General features: G+C 41.5%; 1 long non-coding RNA gene across 3 annotated transcripts; it reads right to left on the reverse strand.

The window, feature by feature from the left end:
* Positions 1 to 5,421: 5,421 nt before the first annotated feature.
* LOC121987874 lies at positions 5,422 to 7,085 on the reverse strand. 3 transcript variants are annotated; one of them, XR_006113752.1, is made up of 4 exons: positions 6,458 to 7,083; positions 6,226 to 6,354; positions 6,069 to 6,144; positions 5,422 to 5,479 (listed from the first exon to the last, which is right to left on the reverse strand). It is a non-coding gene; the product is annotated as an uncharacterized LOC121987874 (long non-coding RNA). The 3 variants fall into 3 exon arrangements; XR_006113750.1 differs by lacking the exon at positions 6,069 to 6,144 and having other exon boundaries at positions 5,435 to 5,479; positions 6,458 to 7,081; XR_006113751.1 differs by having other exon boundaries at positions 5,461 to 5,479; positions 6,069 to 6,354; positions 6,458 to 7,085.
* Positions 7,086 to 10,913: the final 3,828 nt, after the last annotated feature.

Consider the following 10,913-nt stretch of genomic DNA (forward strand, 5'->3'; position numbering starts at 1 on the left):
GGATCGAATAAAACTTAGGTTTAAGTTAATTAAACCTTAAGTTAAATCCTTAATCAACTCCCATTTAAATGGGTATCCCAAATAGGCTTCGCGGTACCCGAATTCATCCCATCAAAACGGGTCATACTGACTCCGTTTAAATCCCGAAAAATTTCTAAAAATTCCTAAGAAATCCAATAAGATTTTTCGTCCAAGAATATTTATTATTTATTTCATGATATCTTACATTCTCCCCCACTAATAAAAATTTGGTCCCCAAATTTACTGGTCAACTTAGGGACCCTCCTCCAAGGTAACTACCAATCAACATACTCATATGTCACTCATCCAAGTATCATAAACAAATCTCCAAACATGATAATCCTCCTCCAAGTGACTAGCGGCAACTCTGTGAGCTATGAACTCACCCTACTCCCGCTACTCTCACTCTGCAATCACTCTCACTCTGCAATCTAGCCAACTGTGGATAAATCAAACACCTCTAAAATCCAAAATCCACTATCAATAAATCCTCCAACACATGTATAGAGCGCTCAAACTATCCATCAGTCTGAGATGAAAATATATACTAAAGTGAAACTCCTAATCCAAAGTCTACTGTAATCACAGTCAAAACCAAGATGTGAAATCGCGGATCTCCATCCAAAACAACCCTCAGAGATATATCATCCAGTCCGGTAATTCCTCTAGAGTATAATCCTGCTACTCAATCCAAAAGAATCTGTCCTACAAATCAATAGCCAGGGAGCAAGTCGTCGCCCAACAATGATTACCCGAACCATCATATCCTCTCCATATCTTGGATAATTCCACAACAAAATCTGTCAAAACATGCTCCCAACTCTACTCTAGTATCCAAACCAACAGAGACAATCCTACTAACATCTGATGTTCAGCCTCCACTTGCTGACATAATAAACATCAAGCTATAGAATCCGCGAGGTCTTTCTTCATATCGTTCCACCAATAAGAGTGCTCCAATGTCTCCACACATCAGATGTCACCCGAATGTATCGCAAATCCAGATCTAGGTGTTTCCTGCAGTAACTCCTCCCGGATAAGAAGTGGCTCGGGAACACACATAATCTCTCACGGAAATCAATGAATCTCATTCTCATTACACGAGAATTCTAACTACTGGCACGAGACTACTCTGCTCATGCTATATCGAAACTGCACTAAACCCCAGGTATGATACCTCTGTGTAGCGTGCAAATCCGTCTACACTAGAAGGTACAACTAAGACGGTGTAGTTATCTAAACTGATCTCATAAACATCTATCCAGGAAAATTCCATACTCTTCCTAGACAATCCGGTCAACGACATATCAATGCAAGAGAAATCCTCCATCAATCTCCGGTATAGACTATGACTACTCCTAACCGATAACAACCTCTATCCCCTGTGGATCCACTGATATCCCTCTACCAGCGACAATGTGTCCCAAAAACTCGTAAAAGACAATCACAATACGTACTACTAACTCCACATATAGATGTTCACGTCGAGACATCTCTAGAACTATGTGAAGCTAGTGTACGTGATCCACCTCGGATCGGGAATAGATCACAACATCGCCGATAAAGACAATGAAAACTGATCCAAACTCCCTAATGATACCAAGTACATCGAATCCATCAAACGTCTAGGGCACAGTATGCCTAAAATGGTAACACCAATGACCCATAATGTACGTATCATAGGCGCACTCAACCGTAGGATCCCCAACAACAAGCCTATGATCAAATCACCAACTACAAATCACCAAATCCATAAATATCACAGACCTATCACTCCACATCACTATCAACATCAAACACCATATCACCACACCTGATCATCAAGTCAAATATCCACTAATCAAAAATCATCCTCAATATAAATCAATCATATCAGATAGTCTCATAAACAAAGATAGAGTCAAAGAAAAGTATCCAACCTTCAACCTCCACTACTAACAAACTAAATGTATCCATAAATTCTGTCAAATCTCATCATCTCATCTTTTCTAATAATCAAATATCCATAGTAAAAGAATATCAATCCAAAGTCAAAGGGTCACACAATCTCCTGACCAAAAATCTACCCATCAAGCAAGTATCTCCGCAACCCTCATCTATAAATGTCCCTCGACAAATACCGATAAAAGGTTAACCCCTCTAATATGAGATATAGACTACAAGATCTGGTAAAATGATCACGTGGTCAAGGTCTTGAGCCACTAGATAGAGACAATGTTAGTCGGTCCCGATCGCCTTCTTGCCACGTCATCCATTCGATTTCGCTTAAAGAACAAAAAACGAACACAAGAAAAGAGGAACGACAACTCAACAACCGATCAAAATCATCTCGACCATCGCGACCTCAAAATCATCATCAAAAAGCGATCTTGATTGCCATTGATATTACTTCCACTGCCGCAACGTATATATCACTAAGTACGTCATGGATATCTAATCATATCCACAGTCCCACGAGTCGATCTCCCATGGAACAACGATAGGTAGTCTACTAGTCATCGCCTTATAAACCACCATGCTACCGAAAGAGGTAAAGAACTACTATCTCTCCAAACCACCTCAAATAAATCACTAAGTGATGACCTGATCTCTAACAAGCATTCTCTACTTCTTCCTTCACGTGGTACCAGGTCACATAAAGGTTAAGCAGCTAACTTCAACTCTCTCACGCCAGTACAAATCATATATCCAAAGGTACTCCTCAACTCCTACACCCTAGTAATGGATGTATCTCATAAGTGTTAAGCAGGTAGCTTTACACTTTTCCACATCGTGCGGTATCCTATCTGAATGTATCTTCTAAGTCATCCTACCAGGTACAGACAGTCCATAGTCAAAGTCCCCATGGAATCGGATACGACAATCCTCTACAGACTGACTAAGCCGATATTGGTATACGGCCAATTCAGTCCTTTCTACCCCGGTACAAGTCAAAATATCTAACCGAGTATGAAACATCCCACAGATAGGAATCTCTAAAAACAAAGTAAGGCAGTCCCCTACTGGTCGGACCAACAAAATAAATCGATCATCTCCTAACCGATCCAATAAGAGTAAATTAATCATCCACTGATGAAACTAACTAAGGTAAATCGATACACCACTACCCAAGTCAACAAGGGTAAATCAGTCAAACCATAACTACACAAGTCAACCAAGTAAATCAATCATCAACAGGAGTAAACCGGTACTCTACTAACTGAGTCAACATGGGTATACAGATATCATCCACCATCTAGCTAATAGTAACCAAGACTAGTATGAGACTCTAACTCTCAACCAACTAGTAGTATGATATGAGGAAATCCCCTGAGACTGTAAATCCTTGATCTCCAGTAGGTCAACCATGATCAGTGATTGACCCTACACATGAAATGTATGGTACAAACAAATAGGCAAGTACTAACAAAAGTACAAACACATGTCATAACTATATGAGCAACAATACATACACCAATGTAAATGTATGATAACAATACGCAAACATACCTCCCATGGCTCGAGATGTCCTGCTCGCCGGTCCCAAAACCCGAAAAGTCACATCAAGAAAAACCATAAATCAATGATGAATTACAGCATCAGACTTAACTACCAAACATCGTATGTATATCAAAAACTGTAACAAATAGTTCTTGTAAATCCTAAATTTCATGCCCAACGGTTTGATACTCTGAACTATCAATGTAAGGATTTTATCACCTATACATATACATGTTATGAATGAATCACGCTACCGAATATTTATATACACAACCACGTTAAGATTAAAAATTGAAACAAACTCAATTGATATATAATCACAACCTCTTGTAAAACCAATTAAATAAACGTATTTAGCCCAATACAGGTTAGTCCTTATAAAATACAACACTAAAACTATAAGATAGCCACACGGCTATACACAAATACAACGCCAAAATAAGAAAAGAATATACAAAAGAAAACAATCACGATCTTCTGACGCGACGTAGATCCGGCAGACAGGATACCCCGAGCGACACTCCAACCATCTACTTGAAACATAAATATATATACGGTGGTGAGTATAGGTAACTCAATGGAAATAAGATGCACGGTCTATACATAAAACACGGAGATCACAAGTATACAGCCTCAAGAGGGAATAAAGAATACGATCATACTATCATAATCAACGCACTCAAACATAACTCATATAATAACCTCGATATATAAACCGTATAAACCACAACCAACATAACGACACATACATACCTAACTGAATCGACGCAAGGTACAAAGATCAAGAACTCATCGGATCCGCAATGATATACCCGCGACACCGCTAATATAAGTACGATCGCATATACATGTAAATAAACGATACGATGCAGATGGCAACCAAACGCAACAACCATATCTCAATCAAGTAACAACGACAATCATACGTAACTAGTATCTACTAGTACGATGCAACGCAGATGCACCGCGATCAAACGAAGAATAATAATCACAGATGACGCCCACGGTCACCCCGCCACCTCTCTGACACCACGACTCGTACGGCCGAGAGGTTGGGTCCGCGACGATCAGATTACCCTCCAGCCCCACTATATAAGGTCGAGGCGGACAGTCCGCTAGTAACTACATAAAGATCGTGGTCCCCGACCGCCACAACGCCGGATCTCACTAAACCTCGCGACCGGGTGGCACGACAGACTAGAAGAAACGCCCAACTACCACTACCCACGAGTGGCCGAGTGTGCGGCGCTAAACCAAACCAATAACTCTCTCGTCATCAGATGAATGAATGATGAACATGATATATATATATAATCATCATCCATGCAATAACCCCAACCTCACAAATACCTCCAACATGAGTATAATCATCATGATAAATCCACACATCCCACCCAACACATGTACACAACTACACATGTATAATCAACTAAGAATCTCCAATAATCCCCCTGGACACATACGCATAGATCTAAATACAATCAACATGTATCCTCCAATAATAAACACCTCAGACACGTGTATAAAACACAAACATACAATCAACATAACTCCTCCAAAAGTACATAACCAAACACGTGTATACATACAACATGCAAATGTAGGGTCAACCTGATGACTCCCAAAACACATACCAAGCTATATACAATCCACATTATGTACCCAATCAGCATGGTAATACTAACCGCCCGACAATCCCTACAAGACATACTCTACACGTGTAATCACAACAGAGTATATATCAAGAGTGGAGACTGTATATGAATTAAATAGATCGTTCACAAAGGTCAAGCATAAGTATCATGCAGGAAAAACAGCAACCGATCAGGATAGAAGATAAAGCAGCCTAATTCATCCAATAATAACCATGCACTAAGTACAAGAAAAACTACATAGAGGCAAAGGAAGAAATACCCGCCTTGATCTGTCGATCGTGCCAAATAATCCCACGTCGAGACACTCGTCCCGAATCCAAGTCCTGCGATCACATAATATATATTGAGCTAATTACATAGGTAGCAAATAGCTAAATAAACTCCCCAATCTAATTAGGGAAAGCCCTAATCGAAGTAACTTACCTAATTCCTTAATTCAACTCCTTCTAGATCCAAACATAATCCACAATCTATTAATCAATCCAAAACTCACTAATCCAAACTCATCCTAAATCCACAACAACCTAACATCATCATCTACAACTAACCAAACCACCACATCAGACAATCCAACCAAAAAGCAATCCAATGATCTCAAGAATGATCACATAATAATCCACATCAACCAATCATCATATCCACAAATTTCAACCCAATATAAACCTCAATCAATCCAACACATACAAATAATGATCATGTATCCATTTACATAAATCATTCACCAAATAACCATCACAAATCAACTTATCACAACCAAATCCCAAATTCAAATCAATTAATTCATTTAACACCATCGTTTAATCTACATGTCATCTACTAACATCAAGAATCAATTCTACAATCCCTTAGAAAACCCAATAGAGTAGCACTCTAATAAGAAAACTAGTAGTACATCACTAGAAAAACACTTACCTTAAGATGAAGCAGCTAATCCAGTAGCTCACAACCCCATGACCCCTGTCCATAAGCTACAAGCACACACACACACCTATCCTCCCTAGAATAAATCCATAATCCAACCATACAGCAAATGATTTGCTTAAACCCTAATTCATAATACAAAACTCACCTCAATAGTCCCTTGCCTCCTCACCCGTGACCTCCACAGCTTCAAGAAGTGGAGAAGCAGTGATCGGCAGGAGAGAAATCTACCAATACCTTGATCCGATGCCTTCCTCCAATCCAGAACAAGAACAACCTCACAAAACAGCAAAACCCTTGAATCTATTAGAGTCCAGATCAAGAAGAACATCACAAAGAGGTAAGGTCTTTGAAATCACCCAATTTCGGATGAAGCTTACCTAGATTTGGTCCTTTCCAGGTGCCATCGCCTACTCCAATCCGGTTGATGAAGAGCAACCGATCACTCTCCAGCAAACGAATTGAAGAGGATGAATGAGAAGTTCAATTGGCTTGAGACGACGCGGATCTATGCCCCTCATTGAACCCTAATCGGATCTCCTGGACGGGGAAAAGGACCAACCGAGGAAGCGATCACACCTCCAGAGATGGCTTGGACATCTTTAGTACCTTCAAGATCCGGTGAGGAGAGGTGATCGGAGACCTTGCGAGCTTGGCTCCGACGTCTCGTGGGTCGACGATCGACGAGGAGAAATCGAGAGAAAGGGGCTCGGGGCTCGGGAGAAAAGAGACTCGCGGCGAGGGAGAGAGAAAGGGGAGAGGTCGGGGCGGTAGCTTTCCTCCTCAACGATCAAGGGCTGCCTTGTGCCGGCGATCGGCGTCGCTTCCCGACGACTGGCGATGAAATCGGATCGCGAGGGAGGGGAGTCAGGGAAGAAGGGATCGGGGAAGGAAGTGAATCGGGAGAAAAATTTAAAGAAAATAAAACTTAGGTTTAAGTTAATTAACCTTAAGTTAAATCCTTAATCAACTCCCATTTAAATGGGTATCCCAAATAGGCTTCGCGGTACCCCGAATTCATCCCATCAAAACGGGTCATACGGACTCCGTTTAAATCCCAGAAAATTTCTAAAAATTCCTAAGAAATCCAATAAGATTTTTCGTCCAGTAATATTTATTATTTATTTTGCGATATCTTACACCAGGTCAGCTTTTGCACCCGAGGCGCCTCCAAGCTTCATGGAGGCGCCTCGGACACTGTTCATCCGAGGAAAACTTCATTATTTTGTACCTGCAAGAAATGTTAGTCCCAAACAATATCCTGCAACACAAAGTTAGCATAAAACAACAGTATGAATATGATAAAGAATATTATGACAGTCTCCGGACTATCCGGGTCTGACTTCGAATTTCCGACCGGAAATCCTAGGTCGACCCGACGCCTACTGTTCCCTCTACGGGGAACGCGTCCTCACCTACTCCACTCAGGAGATTTACCTGCTGCCAATGTGATCCTCCAGATCGACCGACTTTCGCCAAGACTCGACGCTCCGACTTTCTATCTGACATCCGCCTTGGCTAGTCCAGCCTTTCACCTGGTTCATGACACCAGGACTTTCCACCTAGGGTTACCACCCCTAGGACTTTGCCTAAAGCCATCGACCGCCAAGACTTTCCGCCTAGGGTTACCACCCCCACGACCTAGGGTTACCGCCCCCTAGAGGTTTTCAACCGCAGCTAGGACTTTTCTCCACCTAGGGTTACCGCCCCTAGGACCTAGGGTTACCACCCCCTAGGGTTTTCACCTGCCTAACCGCAGTTAGGACTTTCCTGAAACACTCATTCAACATGTTAGATAACAACAAGACTTAACTTTGAACCCTTTGCCATTATCAAAACTTGGGTTCGATCGTCGGATGCTTTCCACACCAACAGATTATTCTCAAGTGCGTGTCATGCTCCTCTGGGGTTCTTGAATAAATCAGAATGTCGTCAATAAATACGATGACAAATTTATCGAGATCTTCTCTGAACACTCTGTTCATTAGTTCCATGAAGACCGTAGGAGCATTAGTCACACCAAAGGCGTGACTACGAATTTGTAGTGACCGTATCTGGTTCTGAAAGCTGTTCTAGGTATATCACTTTCTTTCACTTTCAACTGATGGTATCCAGAGCGCAAATCTATCTTCTAGAAAACGATGGCCCCTCTCAGCTGGTCAAAGAGATCATCCATTCTGGGAAGAGGGTACTTATTATTAACTGTTACTTTGTTTAGCATTCTATAATCTATGCACATCTGCATAGATCCATCCTTCTTCTTAACGAACAACACTGGAGCTCCCCAGGGTGAATGACTAGGGTGGATGAAGCCTTTGTCTAGAAGCTCCTAGAGTTGTTCCTGTAATTCCTTTAGCTCTATCGGGGTCATTCTGTAAGGCGCCTTGGAAATTGGGTCGTACCAGGTACCAATTCAATTTCGAATTCAACTTCTCGTGGGGGAGGTAGCCCAGGTAGATCTTCTGGAAATACTTCGGGATATTCATAGACCACCCGAACCTCCTCCTTCTTGAGTTCTTTCTGTTCTTCTGCATTCACTATGTATGCAAGGAACCCATCACACCCTTTAGCTAACATCTGGTGAGCTATTAAAGAAGATAGGAACTTCTTGGTCCTCATCTTGGGTGCTCCAATGAACTCGAATGGGACTTCACCCTCTGGACTGAATGTTACCTTTCTCTTACGGCACTCTACGACAGTATTATACTTGCTTAGAAAATTCATACCCAGGATGACATCATAGTCTTGTATAGCAAGCACTACTAGGTCAACATATAGCTCTCGGTTTGGAGTTCATGCTCTCTGTAGACACCTGGAATTCTTTGGCAAAGGGTACTGATATAAAAGAATGGGTCACCCCAGTATCAAATAGTGCAGTAGCTAAATGCTGAAAAATAACTACTTGACCTATTACGACCATGGAGGCACTAGCAGCTTCCTCCTTAGTGAGGGAGAATACTCTAGCACTGACTGAAACTGGTGGGGCTTCCAACCTCCTTGACTGAGTTGGGGTCCATCCAGAGTTGCAGACATGTAGTGTAGCTGAGGCTTGCCCCCGTACTGCACCGTCTGTTGCTGGGATGCTTTGTACTTGTTAGGGCAGTCCTTGGACCTATGTCTTTCTTGCCCACAAGTATAGCATCCTGTGACACCCAAAAGACACATCCCTGGGTGTGTTCTCCCACATTTAGGACAGGGAGGGTACTTGACTTGCTTACTCTCTGAACCTCTCTTCTGACTGCCTGGCCACTGTTTCTGCTTATTACTCTTGTCCTTCCAGTTCTGATTATTTGACTGAGGTTTCTGACCCCCTACTGTCTTGTCTTCTATCTTAACTGGTTTGAGTTGCATTTGTTGTACCTTGATGCTGTTCAGATAGTGCTCAGTGATTAATGCACTACTGACCAGCTCTTCACCAGTCTGCGGCCGGTGAGTCCCACTACTCACATTAAGTGCTATCTCTGGTCTCAGCATTCGGAGCATCAGTCTAACTCGCTCCCTCTCTGTACTTACTAGCTCTGGGCAGAGACGAGCTAGCCTATTGAACCTTTTGACTGCTTCTTCCACTGGCAGGTCACCTTGTTTGAATTCTATAAATTCTTCATAGTGTTTATTGGTGACCTGAAGATGGAAGAATTCTTCGTAGAACTCTGTCTCAAAGTCAGCCTAGCTCATCTGGTTGGCTGCTCTCTTGCTCTTAATTATCTCCCACCACATACGAGCATCTCCAGAAAGGCAGAATGAGGCACACTTGACCTTCTCGACTTCTGGCCAGTCAAGAAGCTCCATTGTGCTCTCTAGCGTCTTGAACCAAGCCTGGGCATCCCAGGGCTCAGTCATGCCCGAGAAGCTTTCCGGTTTCATCTTCTGCCACTGGATAAGGTATGCTTCTTGTCTTTTACTTGTCTCTGGAGTTGAGCAACAACTTCAAAAAGATTGGTCTCAGTTGTTCTGGGCTCCTCATTCTCCTGAGCTCGGTTCTCAGTACGAGTGGTACAGGGACGTCCTCTCCTTGCCATCTAGTCATGCAGAGGGAAAACTTGAAATCATCACTATACTTTCTAGATATATCTTACTTAAGCATGATTCTTGACTTTAAACACATATGAGCAGGTATTTCTAAACATTTCTCTATTCTGCAAGCACTAAAGGAAAAGCATAAAAGAAAGTATAATTACATTCTTACTTGAAGGCGACAAGGCTGATGCTGATGTGTGTGATGCTGGAGAAAGGGAACCGCTCTGATACCAACCTGTAACACCCACCCTAAATGCTTTCTAAGAGTGGGGTTACTTTCTTACACTTTTACTTCTTCTTTAACTGAAGCTCTACTCTACTTGGCAATAATTAAATGAATTTCTTTTCTCTCTAAAATGAATCCACATACAAGGCATCAATTAGCATACCTCACGTGCTAAAAGTATCAATCTCAAAAACTAATTAAGCATTTCTTCATTTTAATACTTTAGAATCTTATGCATATTCTTTAAAAGACATGGAAGCATCATATCTAACAAACATTAACTAAAACAAATCTATTTCATCACTAGCAACAGAAATACTAAACAATATCCAACATATGCAAAATTAACAATTTATAAAATCTTCTTAACAATGAATAGAAAGTAACTCCCTAAATTTTCTTAGTAATTTAAAGAAAAATCTTAATATGTTCTTAGCAATTTCCCAAGGTTTTCCATAGTCCAAGCATCACACACACTATCACGCATCCCCTTGTCGCCTTCCTTCAAATTAGTTTTCCTTTTCCTTTGTCTGCAGTAAGAGGAAATGCAACTAGTAAGCAACAAGACTTAGTAAGTACTACTTAGCTCACAA

This window comes from Zingiber officinale, chromosome 5B (assembly GCF_018446385.1).
Source record: "Zingiber officinale cultivar Zhangliang chromosome 5B, Zo_v1.1, whole genome shotgun sequence".
Lineage (NCBI taxonomy): Eukaryota > Viridiplantae > Streptophyta > Magnoliopsida > Zingiberales > Zingiberaceae > Zingiber > Zingiber officinale.